Source organism: Tachysurus vachellii, chromosome 22, assembly GCF_030014155.1.
Source record: "Tachysurus vachellii isolate PV-2020 chromosome 22, HZAU_Pvac_v1, whole genome shotgun sequence".
NCBI lineage: Eukaryota > Metazoa > Chordata > Actinopteri > Siluriformes > Bagridae > Tachysurus > Tachysurus vachellii.
The window spans coordinates 12045826-12073559 of NC_083481.1; the positions used below are offsets into that span (position 1 = coordinate 12045826).

Sequence of the window (27734 nt, forward strand, 5' to 3'; positions counted from 1 at the left end):
ACTCTGAATGTAATGTCACATTATTTTCTTTGGCAGTACTGCACTATGACATTTCCCCTAACCTACTACGGTCCATTACGCTATAATCATTCTGCACTTCTGGATTAGATGTTGAGCACTTTGTACGAATCGATGGACTCACATGAGGTCAAGGAGCATTAGTTTCCCTCAGTAACAACCTTCAAAAGAGAGAAGCACAGACATTGACCTTTAGGTTACGACCTTTAAGAGAATAAAAGTAGCTTACAACCTCGTCAGAGAAAAAGCAATCAGCAAATTTTACAACCAGGACAGTGAGAAATAGACTAAGACCTGAGCTACTGAGCTATTCTTTCCCTATGATAAATGCAAAGATAAGGGCCAAGAGTGAGAATGGGCAAGATTTACACAAGTATCACTTCTTGACCTTTGCTGAGAAAGGACCATCGTGTTCACTGTCTGATCACATGAACTTTTGTCCATTGTAGCTCGATTTAAAGGCAGAGCTCTAGCGTATAATGAGTTATAGTCAACAAATATTAGTGACACTTTAACAACAAATTTGACCTATTGGCTATTATGTCCACATTTATCAAATAATAAAACCCTCTAGCTGGATGTTTAATTAATAGAACATCTTAATGAACACCATAACCTGCATAGCAAGATTGGTAATTAAATATTTTATGGCCAGTGTTTGAATCAGTACAACCATTGCATCAAATGGCCTGGGAGGCAAAAAAACATGGCTACCTATCTGAGAGGGAATTCCAAATGATTAATAACAAAAATGTAATTTAGATTTGGAACATAAAAGTATTTAATGTATATACAGAATATAGTATTCATTTGCTGTTGTTGTTTATTTTATTTTGTGTATTTTTAATTGCCATTACCTAAATTAGCATTGGAATATTCTTAATAAACTACGTTAGTTTAATTCAGTTTTCCCTTAATTACGAACCCCTAATTATTCAGTCACTGATCTTTTTCTCCAATATCCTTAATAGTTATGTATTCTTTAAATCTTCATTGAGCAGTCTCTGAAGCTAAATGCTTTGCTCTGGGCACTTCATTTATCTGTCTGATATCCCTTTGTGCAGCTCTGTCTGTCTCCGTCTCATTTATAGACACATTACCGCAGATTCCGTGATTTTTCGGTATGTGGTTTTTCAGTTGATTGCAGTTTGAGAGAAATTTTAAATGGTTCTGCCACAAATGGCCAACAGCATGTGCAGATATTTTGCATAAATCTATTTTGTGCCATACATGCATAATGGCAGGTGCTAAGTATCTCTTTCTAGCACCTGAAACAAGGAGTTTACCTACAAAAAAAAAACATTTGATTATGCCACTAGGCAGGAATAAGCCAGATAATTTTCGTACGTTATAAATAAGAAATGTGCTCATATATTTATATATTTAATCAATAGAAAACAACAAAGACCAAGTACCCCCAATGTGAGGTGGTGGAATAGCTCTCTTGACCACCCCCACTCGTAGAACATCAGACAGACAGACAGACAGACACACAGACAAGATGGACAGCCACAACACACAAACACACACACACACACACACACACATCTTTCTTTCTCTTCCTATTTGCCAACCAAAGAAATCCCCTTGTGATATATATTGCCTAAAGAAATTCGATTCAACTGCAAACATTCCAGGATGAACAACCTTCTGGGATCGAAACCCTTCTGTCTTGTCTTGCAATTTACATTCGGTTCACCCCTCAAGAAATTTAACAAGACAGTGAAAATGACTGCCAAGGCTCATTTTCTTGTTCTATGTATCTCCGCCCCTTTTCTGTTAATCTTATTCCTTCCCTACATCTCTCTCTTTCTTGGCCCAGTTTTGGCCCAACAATGGAGACAATTGGGTGCCTCCCTGAGGGCCAAGCTGGGTAAGTTTAAATATCAAAGGCTACAGAGGATACCAGGGCAGACCCCAAGGAGAACTACTTTAGCTGAGCCTCCACTGTCCATCTGCTGGGGTGAGGTGAAAAAGAGGGGAAATGTGAACAAGCATGGCTTATAGACAGTGACAGAATGTGTACTGCGTGTTATCACTTTCATTTTTCTCCTTATTGTTTTTGAGACAGGCAAGCATTTTTCTGTCAACTGTCATGTGATGCTGCCTGCCAGACACATTTTTTATTTATTTCATTTTTTACCCCATTGTTCTCCAGATTTGTCAATTTGGTCAAGTTGCTCTGGGTTGTGGATCAGAAGGTTCAAGCCCCAGCACTACCAGACTGCTACTGCTTGGTCCTTGGGCAAGGTCTCATAGCTGCCCTTGTCTCTGATCCCAACCTCTAAAACTTGGATATGTGAAGAAAAGAATTTTGCAATTGAAAAATTTCAATTCAATTTAGATGTATAGCGCTTTTAACAATTGACATTGTTTCAAAGCAGCTTTATAGATAAATAGAAACTGAATAAAAAATTGTAAACTTTAAAATTACACCAATAATTATCTCTATCCCTAATGAGCAAGCCTTAGGTGAAGCTGGCAATAAAAAACTCCCTGTTATGATATGAGGCAACCTTAAGAGGAACCAGGCTCAAACAATTATATAATGTAAATGTAAATACCATCCTTTCTACATTATAATAATGACCTTTCTACATAACAGAAGATCTGATTTATTTAAAGCAGGGGTGTCCAATCTTATCCAGGAAGGGCCAGTGTGGGTGCTAGCTTTCATTCCAACCATGCCAAGAAGCCACACCTTATAGTATTTTGAAAGCCAAGGTCAACTGATTAAATGTGTGGAATAAAAGTTGTGGCTCCAACTTGATTGGAAGAAAAACCTGCACCCACACTGGCCCTTTTTGGATAAGATTAGTCACCCCTGTTTTAAAGTGTTGTCTTACAGTCTCACTACAATATTATATTTCTGGTACCAAACCAGTGTTATTTCTCCACAGACAGACTCAGCTGCTTGTTACATGTCACTTGGCATGCCTGATGTGCATCTAGTGATAATAACAATGTTTCTTAGCACATGGGCCTCTGTCACAGTGGTCTTCACCCCTGACCCTTTGACCCCAGTAACACCATGCCATTAACACTGCTTGTTATCTACCACACACCAGCAGGAATACCCAGGTCTGTGCAATGGGGGATGGGAAACAATATATTAAGACAAGAAAAAAAGGTTTCAATATTGCATCGTAACCTTTTTTCCATTGTTCTAAGAGCAGGTGTTTTGAACAAGTGGAGCTTTGTGATCAGAGGCCTGGGTTTGGGGTTACTATTTAGGTCTCTGTCAAAGAAAAGTGATCAACTTGCCACAACGATCTAGGTATCTTCAATTGTGTCATATCAAGTGACATCTAAACAGTCAACAGCTTTCCTAAACAGTCAGACGTCATTTTGAAAAGTTAGCAATGAATGTTATCAAAACCGGTTGTAAGTACAGCATGGTGTGTTAATCCACCTTTTACGGCTTTGTTATACAGTATTAATGTTGTTTTATTATATTGCAACATTTTGCAAGCACAGTGTCTTAACTATTTCAAATAAATCTAAAATAATAAATTATTTCACATTGGCCTGTTTTTATTGACTATGAGTAATTATTTTTAGAAAATCATGTGGAAATTTTACAGTGATCTACAAAATAAAAGTATAATGAATATATCACAATTTGCACTTAGTTTCCATTTATATTGGAAGAAGAAGAAGTTGAAGAAGAAAAATAATTAATTATGTATCTTACAGTCCATAAAAGAAAATAAACACACATTACAAAAACTTTTTTTCAGCAAGTGTGTTTTTAGGATTTCTTGCTAATGGATATCCATATGTGCTTTTCTTCAGACATCTGCCATTTAATGAGCACTCAAATGGCCCTAGATCCAGCCAAAAACACTTTACACAAAGGTTAAAAGGAGCCTGAGGGTCAGATGCACAGCAGCAACAAAGCAAGACAAATCCTCTGTGTTAACCGATTCCCTGCTATCAACTATACTATAAATCAAACAGACTAAAGAAAGCACATTAATACATAAGTGGTAGAATTGTAAGGCCAAAATAAATTATTTCTTACTCAGTGAAAGATAGACATACATAAACTGAGCTACACCTAGGATCCATAAGTAACTTCCTGTCAATAAGTGAGTTATTATTTAATGTAGGTTATGTTTGATATCTCTTTGCAAGCATTATTATATAGGGATGAGGTAGCCTAGTGGATAAGGTGTCAGACTACTTAGTTTAAATCCCAGATCCATCAAGTTGCCACTGCTGGGCCCCTGAGCAAGGCCCTTAACCCTCAATTATTCAATTGTATAAATAGAAATAAAAATTTAATTGTAAAAATGCTGTAAATGTAAATAATAATAATAAAATAATACTGAAATTAGAGTTGACCAATTAAAGGAAAAACTAGTGACTCTGTTATGAAGTGGGGGCATTTAATTTTAATTCAACCAACTGGTCACGTTTATCGTATGATGAAATACTTGTCCTGATGTTCGTGGTCTCATAAGGGTGATGGAATGGTTTATGAGGATAAAAATAATGTAAATCATATGCTATGACTTTCTAAGTCATCAGATCTAAATCCAGTTGAACAGCTATGAGAAACTCTGGATCAACTAGTTAGACAACCGCCAAAATCATCATAATACCATCTTTTGGAAGGAGGGGTTCATTTGTAAAGTACCAGTACATATTTTTTTAATAATCTATACCAACATGCATTGAGGATATTCTTGTGGCTTGTGGTACCTTGCCATTGATTCATTACTGATACAGATTATAGTCATAACAATAAATTATTAATTTATAATTGTCACTACTAGGTATCACACTACGAGTTTGAATTCAAGCTGACAAATTTTATGATATTATACAGTTACACATAGGTAAGTATAAATTGTAGGTATATTAAACTTTAAAACCAAATATTACCTATTGATGGAAGCAATGTCACTATGTTTTGTCAATTCTTGACCTCAGAGGGGATCTTAAACTACTCAATGCTGTATTCTGAGTGTGAGTATTTGAAGCATTTGTCCTTATATGAAGTCTAAAATTGGTCTTCTCTGGCAATGTTTACAGTCCATTTGCAACCATTAAAGAACAGGTATACTGGCTTTAGCCATTAAATTGAGTCATGGAAAGATTATATTTAGTTGGTAGAATATGTATGCATGTCTGTACACAAAAATAATTTAATCTGATGCAGAAACACCTGCAGAATATTTAGCATTTGATAGGGCTTTCAAGAAGCTTTTAAGTATGATTTTTATTCAATAAAGGAACATGAAATATTATTTTCCATGCAATCCATAAAAGAATAACAGACAAAAAGAAAAATGAGAGAATGAACAATAATGCAAGATTATATTTATAGTCGGTAGAATCTTCAAGTATGCTTTCAAACAAAAATGAATAATAGAGCTGAGGACTAAAGTTTGCATATACAGTACCTAGGTTTTAGACATTCAAACTCTATTTCAGGTTAATTAGGTTATCTACTTTATTTTAATAAGAGGTGAATGTAAAATAAGAGCTAAGAGATAGATTCAGCTTTTGTTTACTATATAACAAACATATATATATTATAAAGAAATGCATACTGGTGGGTGCTGTTCCATGTACTGCACTGTGTACTGTAGTGTATTGTACTGTCTTGTAGTATATAGTATTGTCTGTTTTGTCTCCTGTCTTGCACTGTTTGCACACACATTAGCTTTATGTGAAACTGTGTCAATTTACATAGACTTTAGTTCTGTGTTGTTTTATGGAGCTCTGCATATTATCTAGCACGTATAAGAACATTGTTTCATTCACTGTAGACTGAAAAAACTACATACAATTAAAATGACAATAAGAGCTGCTTGAATTGACTTGTTTTTAGTATTTGGTGAAATTGCCTTTTAATTGCTCAATTTGAATCAAATGCTTGGGGTAGTCTTCCGCAACCTTCTCGCAATACTCTGCAGTAATCCATTTCTACTAACAGAATTCAGGTCATGGGTTTGGATCATTATGCTGCTGAAACACAAAGTTACAACCATATAACTTTTAACTGGCTCAGGTCTTGAGATGTTGCTTCAGTATAACTAGATAAACCTTTCTGATGATGCTTTTTTCTAAAGCAAAACACCTCTACAACATGATTCTGCCATCCCCATGCTTCACAACTGATTCCCAGTCTCTCTAATCAGCTTGTTTATTATTTCATCTAAACACTCCCTGTCCTGCTGATTACCTTCAAACTTCAATCTGGTGTCACCAGTTCATTTGTTGTCATCTTGGGTTCAGGATAACATTTCTGACCAAAGTTTGTTCATGCTTAGGAGTTCCTTTGTGCTTGTGACTTCAACTGTGGCAGCAAATAATAGTATAATTGCATGCATGCAATGTGTAATGCTGAGTGGTCAGTACAACTAAATGAAAAATAATTTTTTTAATCTAAAAGAATATTGCAGCCAGAGTACAATTTCAATCGATATCTTATCAGAGCTGATCTCATTTTCCATTAAGGTCTACACTGGGCTTCGAAGAAAGCAATGAATGTATCATCAGAAACATTATTTTCTTTTAAAATAAATGACATTTTCATCCTCTATATAAACAAGTATGACATTTCACTAGATATTTTTTTTTCTCATTCTCAAACATCTACCCTACAGCTGTGGGTAGCTTTTTAAAATATAGTGCATTCTGTGAGAACGGGAAAATGAATGAGCTGCAGGCCTAAAGTAAATCTGCAGATATTATGATATTTATATGTTGCTATTGTTTTCATCATATACATTAAAGTGAATATAAATAAAAGACAAAACAATACCTGACAGATGGCTACCTTGCTTTGATGATGCACATAAAATGAACAAAAGCAACATAAGTCATTGTTTTAAGTTCTTTGTGCTTTTAAGAGAAAAAAACTGACTTTGATCAGTGTGTTAGATCTGAGGCTACAGCCATGTGTATTTTTTACCCAGAAATAACAATTCAACACAAACAAAATAGGAACTGCACAAAACTTCAAAGTATGTCTACTGGTTAAAAAAAATTTGTTCCCTTATGGAGTCCATTTTTACAGTCAGGACTTTCCTTCTCTTCTGAATCCATTGCGGCTTAAGGGAAAATCTCTGAATATGGAAATACAGATTTAGATGAAAAAGAAAAGCCCTTTGCAGTCAATTACTACAGGCATATGCATTAATGTCTAATTCTGGAGGACTGTAATGGTGTTTCATTGTCAAACAATTCAGCAAGTTTGCCCTTGTAACAGGCTGAAGGTCCAACAGGACAGTAAAGAGAGCATGAAGGAACACTCAAATGCCTGCTAATAATTACACATAATCATGCAATTATAAGAGCTGAAGACTGAAAATAGACACAGTCATCAAATTATAAAATAAATTTAAGGAGGTTGTTAATACCTGCACTGTTAAGTTCTCCAATAAAAATGTATTAGAAATCCAGCATTTTTGCAAAACTACATTTTCTATGTACACTGGTTCCTGTATTTTCCTTACTTCACTGAGATGAGGTCAACGCTGTGAGGATACTGAGGCATTTAGAGATGTACCAGGTCCAATTAGATTCTGCTTCATGATGTATTCAGACAATCGAAGAGGAGATGCCAACTCCATGAGGTCTTTGAGGACAACAACCTCCTCATCAGTACACAATTGTCAGACTGTATATTTATAATAACACCCTCCAGTGTCACCCAAATGAGGATGAGGTTCTCTTTTGAGTCTGGTTCCTCTCAAAGTTTCTTCCTCTTCCATCTAAGGGAGTTTTTTCTCACCAAATTTGCCACAGTCACCTCAGGCTTGTTCATTGGGGATAAATAAAAACACATTTATATATAAACCTAATATTAATTTTGTATTATATTAATCTTTATATTTCTTGTATTATGTTTCTTATGTTCTGTAAAGCTGCTTTGAGACAATGTCCATTGTTAAAAGCGCTATACAAATACATTTGAATTGAATACTTAAGTTAGGCATCAGATTGAGTCCTGATCTGATATGTGAATTTTAGATAAGCATATAATCAGAACATTTATTACAATTATAAAGTTTTTCTAAAAATAAGAAACAGGGCTCTAGTTTAAATGGTGTAGGACTGCTGTTTTTCTTTAGTGTCCTGAGGACACTAGATGATGATCTGACACCCCTAAATGATAGAACTGCACAAACACGGCCTAAAACTATTTGACTAACAAAACTACAGCCACCCAAATATATGCTGTTTCCCAGCAACACCAGAGCCGGTGAGGTTTTACTTTTATAATCAATGTGTTATTACAAATGACATACAAAACCAATGCCTATTCACAAATCTAAAGATATGAGAGACTTATACTCAATCACAAATAAGTGATAACTATGCTGTTTTAAATGGAAGGTATTGGTATTTTCCAGTCATGAATAATTGAAAGAAATTCATGCATATACTAGAGGACAAAATGCATTGATTCAAGACCATAAACAGCTGACACTCTATTCTTGTTTTGCTATTGTTTTAAATCCATAACCAGACAGCACATTTACTGAACCCAGTCAGAGTGCCCTTTTGTGTTTTTTGAGTCTTCCAATACTGTTTTGCCATCCTCGTTGTTGTTCCAAGGCCCGGGAGCAATCTAGCAACACACAAGGTTCTGTTAAAACAAGCGGAATACTCTTCTCTTGCTGATCCCTTTTAATCGTGCCCTCCTCCAGACGCACCCTTCTCACAATAACTCACCCCTCAACGGGAGCAAGCTGCTGTTTCAGAGCTAAAAATAGACCGTTGGAAAAAAAACAAAGGCCAGCAAACTAAAAGGTGTGCATCCAGTTGCTGTATGAGAAACCTGAGCTTGCTTGGCATTTGGCTTCAGGGTGAGGGGGAGAAGTCATTGCTATATAAAGATATGGATGTTCTTAAGTGGAGGGAAAGGTGTAGTGCATGTCATGTTCTATATAACAAAAAGTCATAGAATGCCATGACAATAATAAACATTGAAACAATAACAATAAAACTATAAAACTACATTTAAACACATATTATCCTGTGTGTATACTGTACAGTAAAAAATAAAGAACTGACTTTAGGATTTTCTTGGTGACATTTATCGTATTATTCCTAGAAAAAGAGATGAGATGATATGTTACCTCTAATGCTGTTTTAATTGCAGACATCCAGTACCTGCTGGGACCAGCATGGAAGGGCAAATGCCACTCTATGCCATATCTACAACATGATGCCAAATAGGAGGATTACTTCAAATTAATCCACATGGCAGAAAATTATGATAACAGGTGAAACAGATTTAAACTCTGTCAAGCTACGATCACTGAAAAATGTACAAAATAACTAAGAAAGCAATGCAATTATAAAATATGTAGTTTACAATACTACTTTTGTCAAATTCCAGTAATTCAGATCATACCAATGTCACTCATATTATTTCAAGAGCTACACAAAGTGGTTTATTGGTCACCATCTAATGGTGATTTACAGTACTGCAGTTCAGAGCAAGCAGGGAAACTGCAAGTCACTATCTGCAAGTTTCTATACACTGAAATTAACATTGAAATGTTTGATTGTAGAAAAATACTGTAAGTCTAGCCAAATGCCTACAGTATGCCAATTTTCCATAAATTTTGAGGTCTGTCCTCACATTGGAGCTCTGGGTAGTCAGTTTTCATCCTAATATACGGTGAACCACTATTATTCTTGCACTTTTTTTATAAATAGATAATAAAAGGACTCCTTTAATTAACCTCACACAATAGACCAAATGACTCTAATATCTTTTTCCCATTCAGGTGAACAGATCTCTGTCAACAATCAAACATTCGGAGATCAGACACCATGGGTCACATTTCACTTTAGGGTAAATTAGGCCCCAGTGGAACAAAATATTACTGCAATCTGAATGGAGACGATGACATATGTATCTCTTGGTCATTCACACCAAATGGTCCAGCTCAGAGGGAGTTGTGGGAGTGGAGTTTTGGCAAAGTCACATAACTATAAATACAATCTTAAGTGGGCTTCATTGTATATTTAATTCATGGTAGAAAACTTGTTCAGTCAGCAGAGCCATTGTTATAAGGCTTCCCATGCTACTGGATGTAATTACATAACAGGACATTATATCTGTCGACGATAAGTTATAATTATAGGTGTCAACATGAAAGGCAAAATGTGAACTCAAGGTATCCTATCTAAACTACATTTCTTTTAAAAGAAAGTATATATTTGATTATCTGAGTATGCTGCAAATTGAATTATTCATAATGTAATAATACCTTGAAAGTATCCGCTCAAGTTTTGTACTGGTTCCTTGGTTTTTTTTTTTCTTCATGCCTTCCTCTTGTTGAAAAGTCTGATATACATTACAAAACACCTAATAAGATTATAACAGTAGTTTTCTCTAAATCTATTTCTACACTGTTGTAATAACCTACTAAAGACAAAAAGCTACTTTACAATTATATTATTAAAAAAATGGATCATGTTTATTTTCCATAGCAAATAATTCTACTTTCACTGTTTTGTTTTTTTTAGCTAACACATGGCCATGCATAAGTTACAATTTTCACAAATAAATTCATGTGAAAAATGACAAATGTTAACGTTTCAGCATATTGCTATTTCTCTATATTTTCAGTTGTAGCACAGCTTTTAATATCATCTTCTGTAAGTGAAAACTATGTAATACACAAACTGTGATGTAGAATAACCATGTACTGATTTCTTCATACTGTATTATTACTATCTTATCCACTGTCAAAGATCTTGTAATAAACTGTTATATGTATTAGTGTCTACACTTTCAGGCAAAACAGGTCAAATATTTTACCACACCTTGTAGCTAAGGTGGTACCCTTACCTTTTATACATTTATACATGTATTATTATACTTCAATTAGAAACGATGATACGGTGTATCTTTAAAAAGGTACACAAGATTTAAGGTACATAATTAGACATTTTAGATTAAAGCATTAAAAATACACTACATGCAAATGGTTAAGATTGATGGTAACACCTCTTTTACAGGCCTACTGCATAATGTACTATAATAAAAAGACATCTTAGTGATTCTGAATGTATTCCATCAGTTTAGTAGTTTCTTAAAGTGGTCATTATATCTTTGTGGACAAAAATGTCACAAAGATAAACTGCGTCCCTGACCTCTGCATAAAGTTTTAGCCCCCTGCTATATGAACAGGATATTACGTAGTCACCAGGTAAGCTAATATAATTAGGATCAATGTTAAACCAACAGTCATTTTATTGCAATCAGCTTATAATACACTTCTGCATCTCCAGTACTATAGGCCTGTTTTACGCAGAGACAGAGGCACTTCCAGCATCCTCCCCTGTATCTGTCCCCCTCCCAGCATGCGGCTGCATTCGGCCATAAAAACAACTTATCAGCCTTATATAAGCCCGTATTTCACTATATTGGCTGTTCTGTTCGAGTAGTCAAGACACGATGTTTGTCAAACTCTTTCTTACACACAGCTTGTGCGTTGCTACGAATATAGCAGCTTGTTTATCATTTGCGCAGACAAGCAAAAGATGACACCGCATCACGGAGCGATGCGCAAAGTAAGGCTGAGAAGGAAAAACTGGGGATTTCCAGATCAGATCGCTCATCTTTCAATTCCGTGTGTAGAAATGAAACGGCAGAATCACCGGCTTATGTGTTGCCTGTTTTTATCCGTGCACCTGCCTTTAGCCTGTGCGGTGAGGCCGCTGCGTCCGGCACGCAGGAACCGCGCAATGATCGAAATCGACGTTTTGCTTCTTACCTGAAGAAGCATCAATTTCACCCTGTATTCCTCTGTCGAGTTGTACAACAGGGCGAGCAGATCTCGGTTTAATGCGGTACTGATGAGTGGAATGTAGATGTCCTCTCTTGTCCCCGGCTGTCTCCGAAACGGCCGTTTCCTCAACGGAGCGCGCACACGCTCATCCCACGCGCGCGCTCCCGTTTCACACTCACACTGAAAGTGAATGTGGAGCGGGAGCGCGCATCAGCACTGGACAGGTGTTAATGCCAGTGATCTGCCGTATTCTCATTTGGTCCTGATAGGAATTTGTGAATTTCTTGATAAACGAATTGCTATCCAGCAGAATTGCTATCATTACATAATTAACACCAGGATTATTTGCACACTCAATGAAAATGAACATATTTATACACTATATAGCCTAAAATTAAATGCCACAATATTTGAAAGTTGTTGTTTTTTTGTTTTTTTTAAAATTTATGTTATCAGAACACTATTTCTAATGGCACATCCTGGGGTTTGAGATACTTGTAACTGAAGCTCCTTCATGTTCTTATTTTTACATATGTACACATAAAATCACATCCAGACTATAGATCTCTAACATGGGTTATGTACCCTGTGGCACTGACCCTGAAACCATTTGGAGACACATTTAGAGTCTTAACCTATACAGTTCTGAATTCATTCTGCTGACTTATAGCCATACAGAGGGTTTATAGCAAGCATAGAGATAGTGGGTGTTAACTTTATCAATGAAATCTATAATGTGATAAATAAAGTAACATGAAAAGAAATGGTTATGCCACCATGGGACTCCCACCCTGGGGATTCTGGGAAAAGACACAAAGGTTCATTACAATTAGAAGGCCAAGAGACGTGTTTCAATTAAAAAAAGTCAAATATATAATAATTAATACATAAAAAAATGACATGATATGACACTAATAAAAGTCACTGGGCTCAATAATGTATGCTGTACAAAACATGCAATTTCAAAAACACACTATACTGTAAATGTGAATTACATTTAGTATGTTTATTTCCTCCTTTTTATGTTGATGAAAACTTTAAACAATAGAAATAAACAAAATACAAACATTACCAAAGAGACAAAATATTAAACTAAACTCAATCAAACTTAAATAAAACAGGACATAAATTAGGTTAAAAAAATCCTAATCAATAAAAGGTCAAATTGTAGAATTAACAGAAATCCATAGAAAATACAGGACATGTGCATGATGCACAATTAAGGAGCTAGGTAGCATAACAGGTCAACAATGAGCTTCTTTACACCTGCAAGCTCAGGTGTGCAGTATATTCAGCCAATGTTTTTGCAAACAACCACAGCAGAAACCATTTAATTAAAAAAATTGAAGTGTGTTGTGAGTGCAGCAAAGCAACAAAGTAAGCAAAGCAGCAGCACCAGCATGCTTCATGACTGAACAGTAAAGCCAGATGAGCCAAGTGGTGCAATTGTGTGCGAACAATTGTAAATCTGCTGGTAATAACTACTTTTAACTACTCTATTAAACAATATTGAGAACTCACTGCATTGTAACATACTATCTATAACTATTTACAGTATGTACAACCAAAGATTACTCTGGCACCAACAAATATAATAATCAGTCTGTTAGCGAGTGGACATACAGTATAACATACAGTACAACAACCAAGTATTAAATATTAGATCTAATAAATATTAGAGTATTTGATGCCACACTTAAGGTTTTTGCTATCTCTCTGATGGGTTTGTTTGAATTTTTGATTGCTTGCTTCACTGCTAGTGACAACTCTTTAGATTTCTTTAGATTTTTAGACTCCAAAATAAGTGAAATAATGAGGGAACAACACACATCAACAAAACAATTTATGTAAGGTTGATATCCAGATCTATTTTGATGGTATTTAAATATTATAACATGGGCATTATAACCACTCCACAACCACAAACAATGCTAGAACACACAATCGGTTCATGAATACCCCACTGTTCTATAGACGTTGTTCATTCCCAGCCTGAATCTACATTATCTCATATGACTCGATAACACTCTGGTACAGATCAGTATTATATGCAGCCAGGCACAAGGAGACATATATAACACAGTTCTTATGTCTTCACTACACAGCCTTATAAAGAGCCACACAGGCATGTCACTGTTACACTTTAAAGTGTGTAGATTTAATGTGCCATGGCTCCAGTATCCCAGCTCAATCTTGAGTACAGATTACTATGTGTGGAGTGTCTATGCATGCAATAACCTGACCAGAAATTAAAATGATCAAGCCTAAGAAGACCCCATCAATGTCCAGCAAGAAAAAAATGTGCCCCCTCAGTTGAAAAGCAAACTCATCAAGCATACTTAAAGATACCTAGGGACCTACTCACAGGCAAGTTCCTTCCAATCCCCTTATCAAAATGACCATAGTAAAACATTGTCTTAGATTTTATCACTGACCTGCCTTGATCCCAAGGTGATGGTCATTATTTTGGTCATTGGAATGTCCTTTCATCTGTTGCCCCTTCCTTATCTATCAAAACTGCCTTTAAAACTGCTGAGCTCATCTTCACCCATGTATTCAAAAACTATGGGAATTCTGAAGCTAGTAAGTTACTAGGGATCCCAATTCACATCCCGTATATGATGAAGCTTCTTGAAAGCTTAATGGTTCAAGAGCAGTGAACAAGAGTGCACACCAACAGCTGGAACATGTAACCCAAAGGGTCAAGGAATTCACAGAAAGTCCTCATAATGCTCTACCGTGCTATATAATCAGCAGAGTGTGGCTCTCCTTGATGGATTTAAGAAACTCATACACCAATAACACCTTCAAAATGCTGAACCTACCATGCCACTGCCACCTTGTACCCATAATCCACATTACAAAGCTCAAGCCAGTCACAGCTGGCTCCCGAGATAAAAACACCCCCACTTCCTCTGGACATTGAAGTACTATCGGCCATTCCTAGTTTTTCATTCTTGAGGAGATCCAAGGCACCCCCAAAAAGAGGACTAGCTATAATATCAAAGTATATGCATTGTCACATACCTACTCAGTCTTATGTTTTTGAGTTACAGTTATGTTTCTGGTGTATGTCTTTGTCTCTTGCAAAAGTGACTTTGTTTGCATATTGCCTGTCTGCCTGTTTGCTGACTTTGCGTCTGCTTGATTTGAATTTGTTTGTGACTGGTAACTTAAAGATTCATAACCTGCAACTGTCACTGTCTCTGCAACCTGATAATGTAATGAACACAGTACTGTAAATCCTACACACTAAACACTTCACCATGTAACTTTACATAGAACTAACTAAAAAAAGATATATATATACTAGACAATTTCAGAACATTTCTAAAATATATCTTTGGTGCAAAAACCTATGAATTTATCATCCAAAGGACACCATATCCATTGTGTTGCATGGTGGTGATAGCATCATGCTATGTTGCTGTATCTCCACTGGGGCTCTAGTCTCGATAGAGGGAATCATGAATAGCTCAAAAAAAAAAAAAACAGGCCTACTGAAGGGATATTAACCAAAAGCACAAATCTAAGTGAATAATAGAATGTCTTTGGAATGGTCCAGTCATAGCCAAAATGATATCCTAATGAAAACCTGTGGAATTACTTGAAAAGGGCTGGACACAGGAGATTTTTATTAATATGGTGTATTTTTGCAAGGAAGAGTATGTTAGGTTTTGGTGCTTCATGAAAGTTATTGTTAAGGGTGTGTACATTTGCAACCAGGTTAGTGTAATGGTTTTTCCCCAGAGTTTTTGAAACATTACTTTATTTGTTTTGCTTTGGTTGCTCTATTACTTTTAATGTGGAAAATATCTGACATAATTTATTTTGATGTCGTATTTTACATTGCAAAAACCTGCAATTTTAACATGGTGTGTAGACTTTTAATATCCTTTTTATAAAGCTAATGAATGAATTTCTATCATTAACTGCCAAAAATCATAAACATGGAAAAAATAAAAATAGGAATGTTGTCATTAATTAATCTTTTTTTTTTTTTTACAAATGCTCAGCATGAACATTGGCGTATAGCAAAATAATCCTAGATAGAAACTCTAGAACAACATTCAAAATATCAATATAATAATTTACAGATTCTTTTACACGTTCAACCCTCAAAGAGTAATTATTAACTGTCTTTAACAGTGATTTGGCCTTCCAAAACATGACTGGAAGCTTTTTGATGATGATGATGATGATGATGATGATTTCCTGGTTCATGTCTGTTAGACATGATTTTGAGAAATGATTCTCTATGAGTAAACAAGTAAAGTTTGGTGCTTCCCAAGGCCCACTGCTCTTTACTTGCTTTATCTTTGGGTACAATTATTCACAAACATGGTATTTACTTCCACTGTTATGCCAATGATAGACAGCTTTCGGCATAGAGTTTCAGACAGCAGTTTAGTACAGATGCCTGTCCAAAAAAGTTGAGCAGACTATAAAGTACATAAGCTACAGTTAGTAGAGAATGATGTAGTCTGAGTGCTTACTAAAATCTGTTTGTAGAACCTGGCCTAAGTTGTACCAGAAAGTTATGAATGCATATTTGCTGAAATTTAGACTAAAATCACTGCTCTACTTCATAGTTTATTGTAATAGATGGGATATTATTTATCACACTATCCAGTGTCACCCAGATGTGGAAAGGTTCCCTTGATGTTCCCTTGAGGTTCCCCTCGTTCCACTCATGTTGACTCATTCTTTGTTACTGTCTGCCTTGGTTTGCTTATTAGGGATAAATTAAAATTACAATTTTATATCCGGATTTCTGTAAAGCTCTATTGTGGCGATGTACACTGGTCAATTGTGACAATGGTCCAAAGAGGTAATACAGAAAAATTGTAGGAGGAGATGGTTAAATTTGATTTTGCCAAAATTAAAGATACATGATACGCAAAATGGCTGACATGGAAATTGTATAAGTTTCTTATGATCCTTAACTTTGATTGCACATATAAAATTTAAATTAAATATCTGCTTTGGTGTCAGAGTAACGTGGAGGTGAAGGTTTTCGTTAATGTATAGCGCCCCCAAGTGGCCAGGTTTGATGAAACTTGGTGCACAGCCTTGAAAGCTAATACCAGAAAGTGTACCAAGTTTGGCATCACTCCAAGAAAGCACTCCTGAGATATGACTCTCTAACTAGTGGCTATATCATTTGCCTGAGCAAAATTCTTTGAGTAAACTTTGGTCAGAACCCTAGATGATGAACACCAAATTAGGTGGTGATAGAATTAATGATCTAGGACTAGTTCACAAAAGTAGGTTTTTCAAAACAATTCTAAATGTTTTTTCCAACATGGTGGAGTCTGATTTCTATCATTTATTATGACCCAGGAATTCTGGAAAAATAAGGATCATAACTCTTAACAACAAACAATTCAAACATTATTATCAAAAAATATCCTCTGAAATTTGGCCTTTTGTTGGCACCACATAAATTGATGGACTGATTCAAAATTTGGTGCCTTGGATATACTGTGCTCTATGAGGGTACCAGATTCCCCCAGCATCCACCTAGGGCCTAATTAGTCTGCCATAGAAAACCATTGAAAAAAAAAACAATAATACCAAGATGGCCAAAGAAACAAAAATGTCCAACACATAGGTTTCATGCTTTCTCAGCTAGGGTTCTTAACTGTGATGGTGCACAAGACATTTGGTTGGAACAACTGCTTTGGTTCCATTGTTGTAGGCATTTGACTTTTTTCCCTCAGTTTTTCTGATATAGCACCTTGGAAACATCATTCAGATTAGACCAAAGTGTTTGACCCAGCAAAATTATTTAAATAAATTTTGGAAAAAACCCTCTGTAGATGATACATACTAAATTTTGTGGTGATATAATCAACCGTCTGGGACTAATTCACAGATATTTAAAAAAAATTTAAAATGGCAGAAAATCCCTGGCAGACTTTAAAGCCAGTGAGTGCATTCAAATTATGCACTTACTTATAAAAGTAACACACACTTAAAAAAAAATCCTCTGTGTATAGTAGGTTAAATGTAGAATATTTTTAACATTTAATGGACTCCAATTAGTTTCCAGATTCTAACATGTATAGATTCATTACTGTACATAAGTTGTCAAATCACTAAAGGTCATACACTGCATCCTCCATCCGTGTACTTCTGACAGAGTACAGGTGGTACCGAGTTCAGAAATTCTGCTGCTAAATGACCACAGAATAATCTTTGACGAAAATTTGTATTTGCTTCAGAGATTGCACCATTAACTAGGATTGCTGGTATATTAAACACTATACATGTGGCATGTGCTATGATGTCACACTTGAATGACAGTCAAAAATTATTTCTCAAGAAAGAGATTGTGTTTTGATGGGGGCACGGTGGCTTAGTTGTTAGCACGTTCGCCTCACACCTCCAGGGTCGGGGTTTGATTCCCGCCTCCACCTTGTGTGTGGAGTTTGCATGTTCTCCTCGTGTCTCGGGGGTTTCCTCCGGGTACTCCGGTCTGGGTTGGCACTCCATCCAGGGTGCCTTGATGCCCAATGACGCCTGACATAGGCACAGGCTCCCCGTGACCCGAGGTAGTTCGGATAAGCGGTAGAAAACGAGTGAGAGTGAGTAAGATTGTGTTTTGATTGAATAAGTACACAACAGCATGACAGAATTCTTATATCAGATGGTGTTGATTAATATTCTATCACAGCAGCTGCTACAGTATTTACAAGTGTAACATTAATGTTAGGTTTATATTTATGTGCTCATATTAACATGTATTTTTTTTCCTGTAGTAACAGCTCCTAAACAGAGACAGCAGGCACACCACATTAAGCCTAATAATAAATGGATTAAAAGCATGTTATTATTTAGCAAAGAAAAGTGTATAACCATTGATATGGTGACATTTTCTCTTAGGCGTTTGACATTTTATATAATCTTAGGTTTAAGTGCTTTGCAAATTCAAGGGAGTCATTTCATATTATCACTTACATTATAGATATATACAGTTGTTCCCTCACCAAGTACTCATTTGTCTCTCTCTTGAAGTAAATGAGATAAAAATGCAGCTTGTTATGTTGTCCTGAAGGTTTGAGGTTTGGAGACTTTGTGTAAACATTAAAATGTACTGAAAAATTAAAAGACGTGATGTCTGTATTACTAAATAAAAATGGTGAATGTTTTGTGTGTTTCTTTATTTGTAAATTATTATTTTAGTAGTTGGAGCTGAAGTTGCAGGTATAAAAGAATTCTGAAAGTCAGTGATGCATCGCCTCAACACCCTTAAATCTTATGTCCTTGGATATATAGAGTCAGACATACTGTAACATCACACCTAGTTACATCACACAATTCACAACCACACCACTAGAGGGCAACCTTCCTTGACTTCAAGTGCTCTCTTTTAAGCTGTTACATGATCTTTGGATATATGAATGCTAAGCACTTGGACAGTTGTGAAGTTTTATTGATTGTCTAGTTATTTTATGATTTTTTTTCTGTACTGTTGTGTGTACTTCAATTGGCAGGTCAGCTACTTAATGTACGCTTCCACTCCATCTAGGAAATGAGCACTATGCTTATTTAATATCTCCATAAAAAATTCTGGCTGAATAGATAGAATTACTTCATTAATCCCAGTGGGAAATTAAAATAGTCATTGATGCTTTTTGTCATATTATGTGGGGAAAGGTTTTTGTTTTTTATGAAATTAATGTTTAGTCATTAATTTTAAAGACATCTAAACCATTAAGCCATACAAGCCCTCAGGATAGACAGTGTGTTAGCAGAGCAAGCAGTGAATCAGTGAAAGTATCAACTTGCATTATTAATGATCATTTGAAGATGCTGTATACCCTTCATTTTATAGTGAAAATCTAAAGCGTTTGTAAGACCATCACAAAACTTATACTACAGTATACCACACACAGCTATGTGTTGGTTCAAATGTGTTGGTGTATGATAATGATAATTCCACTCAGTAATTGAACTTCACTGGCTTCTTTGGATTCAGGGGTACTTCACAGTCTAAAATTGTCTCGGTGGTGGTGTATGATTGCACTTTTGTTTTTATTTTGTCAAAAGTCATAAAAAGATTGTGAGCTCCAGTTCCTAAGCTCTAGTTGTTAAGAGTACAATACACTGATAATAGCCACCGAGTGCATAAATCTAAATGTTTGAATGTTTGAAAGGCTTACATTTGACAGCCCAAAAAGAAAAATAAAGAAATTAATGGGAAAAATAACCCTCACCAGAATACTACACTTCCATATCACCTTACCGAGCTTGGTTTTCTCTAGTGTTTTGTATTCTCATGAATGACCTCTATTTCTGCATTTTTGTGACTACTGTTTTCTGGATTTTGCCCTTTTCTGCTCTATTTGCCTCACTGACTGCCTTGCTGGCTTTTTTTTTTTTACCTTTTTGTCTGTTTGCTGTGCTCATTACACACTTCCCTTATCTGCATCATGGATTCTGCTTCCAATTAATTACAGAATACTTCACCTCCTACAAATCCAGCAGATACCGCTCAACTCCAAGCCCTGGTGGCCTGTCAAGGTGTGCAACTTGCTGCTTACCAGGAACAGCTCACGGCACTACAAAACACTAACGCTAACCTCATTCAAGCTCTCAGCAACCCGCCCACACCCAGAGCAGAGTCTTTTCTTATGGCACTCCCAGATAGGTTTGATGTCTCTGCTGATCTTTGTAAGGGCTTGTAAAGTGTTTTTACCCAACCTGCTAAATGTGCATTTTTAATGACACTTTTAACTGAGTTCTTATGCTCATTTTTTTCCAGCTACTTAGGGATGTTTTTGAGCACCCTGCTGGAGAACACAGCTGACTATGCCGTGAGGTTTCGCACTTTGGCTGCACAAAGTGACGGGAATGAGTCCGCATTAAAAGGCATATTTCATGAAGGATTGAATCCCACACTACAGGCTGAACTTGCCTGCCGAGACAATGGCACCACCCTGGCACAGTATATCATGCTGACTATTTGTTTGGACATTCTAATTCGCAATCGGCCTCACGCTCACATATCTTACCAGAACCAGTCATGAGAGAGCCGAGCGTACCCATGCAAATTGGACAGTCCCGTTTGTCCACTGATTAGCAGCAATGATGCCTCCATCAGCAGCTGTGTTTTTACTGTGGGCAAGCAAGCCACAGGTGTGCTTCATGTCCTGAGAAGTCTAAACACCAAGTTACCAAGGCGGTTACCAATTGCCTGCATTGATTCTCCGTGGTAATACTACATACCCTTTCTCAGCCTTAATAGATTCAGGTTCCTCTGTTACAGCGACAACTGGTAGAGGATCTACAACTCCTCACCATCCTATGCACCGTTCCCCTAAGAATTAAGGTAGTGGATGACCAACCCATCGGGAACGGCCTCATCACATACCAAACTTTTTCCCTCAAGCTACAAATGGGCATTTTTCACACGGGGGAAATAACCTAGTTCATCACATCCAGTCCAACTAACCAAATAATCCTTGGCCTTCAGCTGGCTTCAAGACCACTATCCAAAAATATCATGGCCTCACAAATACCTACAAGCTGGTCATCCTGCTGCTTAAACCAAAGTATCAAGTACTCACCCAGACCCTCATGTCGCATCACATTTACATTTACAGCATTTGGCAGACGCCCTTATCCAGAGCGACATACATAAGTGCTTAAATCTCTAGCATTGAATACATTAATGCTGGCTCACTAAGTTACATACTTAAGATACCATGAGTTTAAAACATTTGTTCAAAGTTACAATGGAAAAGTGTCTTTTTTTTTTTTAAAAAAATGCAAAAGATGAGGAAAGAAGTGCTAGTTGAAGTGTTTCCTGAATAAGTAGGTCTTCAACCACCGCTTGAAAATAGCCCGTGACTCAGCTGTCCGGACCTCTAGGGGAAGTTCATTCCACCACCTTGGTGCCAGTACAGAGAAGAGTCTTGTAGTATACTTGCCTCTTACCCTGAGACATGGTGGAACCAGGCAACCATCACGTCATGGCAACTGGCCATCCCTGGTGCTTACCATGACTTAATGGAAGTGTTGCAGTGCTATCTCTGAGATATGGGTCCCTGGTGAAATTCAACCCTTGTGCCTTCTTGTCCAATGTTGGAAACAGTGAGTTACTGTCCATCAAGGAAGCCCTGGAGGAGTGGAGACACTGCCTGGAGGGGGCCATTTCAAAGTATCCATTTCAAGTATTTTACTGATCATAAGAATCTAGAATCAGGCCCGATGGGCACTGTTTTTTACACGCTTCCGTTTCACTGTCACATATCGACCTGGTTCAAAAAACAGCATGGCTGACGCCCTTTTCATCCTTTTACGGCCCAGTCAACCCAGACCCAGATCCCAACCCATTTTACCCCCTCAGTAATCATAGCACCTGTAGTATGAAACATTCATTCATTCATTCATTCATTCATTCATCTTCTACCGCTTATCCGAACTACCTCGGGTCACGGGGAGCCTGTGCCTATCTCAGGCGTCATCGGGCATCAAGGCAGGATACACCCTGCAGGGCACACACACACACACTCTCATTCACTCACACAATCACACACTACGGACAATTTTCCAGAGATGCCAATCAACCTACCATGCATGTCTTTGGACCGGGGGAGGAAACCGGAGTACCCGGAGAAAACCCCCGAGGCACAGGGAGAACTCCACACACACAAGGTGGAGGCGGGAATCGAACCCCGACCCTGGAGGTGTGAGGCAAACGTGCTAACCACTAAGCCACCGTGCCCCCCAGTATGAAACATCATGGAAGAAATTCCATCCTGATTGCCTACCCTCCCTACTGATTGCCTACCCTCCCTACCCTCCCTACAGTATGTATCTACTTGTCTCAGAAAACGGGTTCACTCCAGCACAAGGCACCCTGGTTTTCAGAGAACAATTCTGTTATCATGAAAGACATTCTGGTGGCCTTCATTGCCCTCTGACATCAAGCAGTACGTAAAGTTTTACATAAAGGTTCACATAAAGGTTCACATAGGTTTACATAAAGGTACATAAAGGTTTACATTCAGGCAAACCATAGGAAATGCCCGCACTCATGTTAACCAAATTCATCAAATTCACCTGCAATATCTTGTTGACTTGGAGGGATATGGCCCAGAGGAACGATCACGGGTCAATTAAACGCTTCCCTTATCTGTATTTATCCCTTATCCGTAATTAGATAACAGTCATCTGATTTCAACAATGAGTAGAGTGTAAAGTTAGATAATGTTGGAAATAGTACAGAATATAGCTAGCACTGAATCTAGTTTATGGCACAATCATTATTACTGTGTAAAATGTAATTAAATTATATTTATTTAAATGAAACACATGTAGACATACGCCAAGGATTCCTCATTTTGTGTAACAAGTTACATTACATTCAGTTCAATGTCAAATGGAAATATTTACAAAAATTTGTTTAGTAAACTAATAACACATAACACACATGATCATTTATTACATAGAAGGTAAATTCTGAATGCAAATAAAAATAAATTAATTAATCTTAAAATCTTGAAATAAATCGCTATTTTATCCTCTAGATTAATAACAAAGGCTAGCTCCCTTTTTATTTTCCAATTCAGTTGCAATGCACAAAATGTTTTTAATTTAGAATATGGATTAGGGCTGCAAAAATCTGGGAATATTCATGGCTGGAAAAGTGTATTTAGTTTATTAAAAGGTTTATTTAGCAAATACCAAAATGTGTTTATACAGTAGCTAGCCAGCCAGTAAATCAAATACAGTATGATAAATGTAAGCTAGCACTATTTCATTGACATTTTATAAGGCTAGCTCGCATTACATTTTAAATTGTAATAATATTTTACAATATTACTGTTTTTTTCTTTATCGTTGATCAAATAAATCAGGCTTAAATGAGCATAAGACACTTCTTTCAAAAACATGAAAGAAATTGTAATTTGTCCAAACTTTTGAATGAACTATTGTATATAATAGGTTATAGTTTGTTTTAGCAAGCATGCTGATTGAGGAGTGTTTATTCATCTAGACTATTTCTATTCATTTGCATCAATTGTAAAATGTTTTTATTCCAAAATATTCTAAATTTTCCATTCATTATTTATATATCTATGCATTGCATTGCATAAGTGTTTTTACAAGCTTTTTTTCCAATCTTATTCTATAGAGCTATACCACACACACCATCTCATGTGTGGATACATTTCACTTCAGCCAGTGTGGAATGAAAGGCTGTTTACAGTTGCAAAGACTTATGTTAAGAATGCCACAAAGATGCAACAGTATTTAGCCAAGTGCCAAGAGTTTTCCCAGGGCTTAAAACAAGCAACCATGGGCAAGAGTTCATCTGCTTAAATTCAAAGTGAAAATGATTCAGATTTAGACACCCTCTCTTCAGCTCCTGGTCACTCTGGAATCAGAGGATTTTGATTCAATGGATGAATGTATCCAGAGAAATGCTGATGGATGTTTTGCTCAAGCAAAATGTATGCAACTGGATCCCCTCTGATGCCCACAGCCAATGTCTCTTGGAAGAGATTTCTGAATGTTGTTCGACCTTCATACACACCTCCCACCAGACATCTACTAATTTGCTGGATAGAGAGTTACATGGAGTGCAAGCAAAGGTCACTGACAAACCATTGACAATGCTGACTGCATTTCAGTCATCTGTGATGGGAACAATCAACTACATTGTCACCACCCCAAAAACAGTATTCGATAAGAGCACAAACACAAAGGACAACAGACACACAGATCCCTACATTGCTGATGAGCTGAAAGCAGTTTGGTCCTGAGAAGGTTTTAGCAATTGTAACTGACAATGCTGCAAATATAATGGTTGCAAACGTGGAGGAGACCTACCCACACGTAACATCAAATGGCTGTGCAGCTCATGCGCTTAAACTTCTCCTGAAGGACATCATGGAACTGAATACAATGAACGAGACAGCAAAACAAGTAGGGAAATATGTGAAGGGCAAATTTGTTATGAAGGGAAGCAATCTAACTAAGCAAAAAGAAAAAACACCATACTGAAGCTTGTATGACAGTCTGCTAGAGGGGAAGGAGTCTTTGAAAGAGATGGCCAAATGCCAGACTGCAGCCATTGAAAGTGCCATCAAGAGAATCCTGATGGATGATGTGTTCTGCGAAATAGTGACTAGCAGGATGAGAATCAAAGGTGAAATTTCCATCTTGTCAGATGAAATGTCTGTTTGCTGACCTCAAATGAATAATAAACACAAACTGTCCTGCCCACTTCTATGTTTCTGCAAGCAGAGGAAACTGCATTCGCCAAATTAATGGGGAAACACCAGGATTTCTGCATGAAGCCAGTACACACAGCAGCATACAGCATATTCCTGCCATGTCTCACCATCTGTGTCTTGATGAAAGCAAAGTTCTTGGCAGTCTGGCAAAGTACCGCACCAAGCAAGGTCTTTGGGAATGGGATGGGATATGGCATTTGTGCCAGCACATATCTGCATGTACCTTATGGAAAGGACTTTGTGGATTTAAGGCCCTTGCACGTGTAGACTCTATCATCCTTCAAATCCCACCAACATCAGCCACCTCTGACGGCAACTGGTCACTGTTTGTGAACACACACAAACAGGCTCACAAATGCAAGGGCTGAAAAACTGCTGGTCATCTGGGCAAACCTACAGCTCTTTGAGCATGACACAGAGCCATCTTCAACATGGCTGGACAGTGTAACCGAATGAGTCAGATGTTGAGGAAGTGGATATGGAGGTTGTTGATGAGGTCCAAGAAGAAGCCATTGACACCTGAAAGGATTGAGATGAAAAATGCAGAATCCGCAGACTTCAGAGAAATTTAAGAGAAAATGCTTTGATTTTACATTTTGAATGGGACTTTTTTTTGGAAGGAAACAGGTGGGAGATGCTTCAGTTATAAAGCAATCTTAAGGAAATGTGTTTATTAATTCAGCATTTTATCCTTTTGTGTTCCACAATGAAAAATTTTAAGTTCCACTATAATTATTAATAATTATATAGTCAAAATGTCATTTTATTAAAATCTTGTATGCATGGATTCAAATCCTTCCTTAAATTCAGTAACAACAAGCCATGATTCACAGCCAAACTGAAAAAACTTCGACATGCCAAGGAAGATGCCTACAGAGGGGAGGACACAACCTCTTTCAGCTCCTCCCTTCTGGGAGGCGCTACAGAACTTTGCTTACTAAAACTGCCAGACACAGGAACAGTTTCTTTCCCCAGGCAATCACCATGATTAACAACTCACCATAATTATATTCCCTGCTTCATAGCATAAGTACTGCATTATCAGAACTGTCAGTCATCACATCATCCGTATATGTTACTCACACTACTGCTGCTGTATATTGCACAAAAACAATACTGTTATTTGCACTACCATGCACTTCTCACACTTTATGTACATAACTGATCAGTCATATACTCTGTATACATATTTAATACTCATACTAATGCTATTGTATAGTATAGTGTTATTTATGTCAGTACTTTTGAGAGTCACAAACAGCTGGAACCAAATTATAAACCTGATTCTGATTCTGAGATTGCATGCATGTCAGCTTATGTCCAAACAAAATGTTTATATTTATGTTTGTATATGATACAGTTTAGATGCATTTCCAAAACCTTTTTATTCCCATAAATTCCAACTTGTAATATTTCCAAAATTCCCCAGATGAAGTTCCCATGGAAAGTTTCTGGCACCTTTGCAACCCTAATATGGAGTCTACCTTCATTAAAGTGGGGACCCTTTAGCAATCCTGGCGTAGACTCTTATCTACCACTAGATGGCGGTGTGTCTCAGGCACTAATTAACATTGCCTGTCAAGTTACAGGTGGCATCATTACACCATGGAAAGTGAGACAGCTGACAGGAACAACTGCTCACACCTGAGGGTTTCACAATACCGCATGGTTGCCAGGTTTTATTAAAAGAAATAAAAAAAGCGTCTCTACTTTCAAGCATATAAAAAGTATATCTGTTTCTTGACATAAGTAAGTGTTTAATTAAATCATTGGTCGCTCAAAAACAGAAAAAAAAAATTAGTCAGTCCAAAAACAGCCTGTAAACCACTAATAAACCACAGAAAAATAAAATATATAATACTGGTAGCTTTTAATCTTAACCATTAACCTTAGTACTAACACGACAAAAGAAAGCATCAATTTTTAACACCCTTAAAAACACTATTAATAAAAATCTTTGTGCCTGTTATTACGCTCATATCCACTAGGGGCCCTCGTTGTTATTCTGCCTTTCCTCTGCGCTTCCAGCTCCCATTCACTTCACCAATGAAAGCGCGCTGAACTGAGAATCTCGACGCTGAAAGCAACAAACCGAAAACCTTCTGCGATTCAGCCACGAAATAGACCGGTCTCGGTATACAGTGCGGAATATAAGCGTCGTCGCTGACGTTATTTGAAGCACGTAAGTGTGTGGAGCGCAGTGTGTTAGAACCCATGTGTGAACCAGGGCCACATTACTGACCGGAAACTGGCGCCTGCACCGGAGCTGATCATCATAAGGACCGCGGATCAATTCATTTGGAAGCGGGATTTGAAGAGCATGAATCACGCACCGGAAAAGCCGTAGACAAGGTTTGTTTTGTGTTGTTGTTGTTGTTGTTTTTTTTTTTTAATATATCTACAGATTAAATGTCTTTGACACTGGTTGGAAACAGCAGTGTTGCGCAGTGACGGTGCGCAGTGACGGTGTTATTTACGTTTCTCCCAGGGCTCGTGCACGGATACTGAACCTCTCAATGTCCACACACCAGTACTGACCGTGATTTAGTGGAATAAATAAATTGTGGTGTAAAATTTAAGACGTTATTCTCAAAGGCAGAATTGAACACCGTTGTTATTCCTCACTGACGTCGCTTCACCATCAGGCTACAATGTAAACATCTCTCTGAGCTCCATGTGAAACCCGCTGCAT

The 27734-nt window shown here is 37.1% G+C and overlaps 2 protein-coding genes across 3 annotated transcripts in view; one reads left to right on the plus strand and one right to left on the minus strand.

Moving 5' to 3' along the window:
* nfasca (neurofascin homolog (chicken) a) overlaps positions 1-12031 on the minus strand; it is a 69091-nt gene extending 57060 nt beyond the window's left edge. The window contains exon 1 of the mRNA XM_060858182.1: positions 11775-12031. The gene's annotated coding sequence lies outside the window, so the exon portion shown is untranslated. The remainder of the gene's footprint in view (positions 1-11774) is intronic.
* Positions 12032-27032: 15001 nt separating this feature from the next.
* pik3c2b (phosphatidylinositol-4-phosphate 3-kinase, catalytic subunit type 2 beta) overlaps positions 27033-27734 on the plus strand; it is a 52228-nt gene continuing 51526 nt past the window's right edge. For both annotated transcript variants that reach the window (XM_060858176.1, XM_060858178.1), the window contains exon 1: positions 27033-27394. The gene's annotated coding sequence lies outside the window, so the exon portion shown is untranslated. The remainder of the gene's footprint in view (positions 27395-27734) is intronic.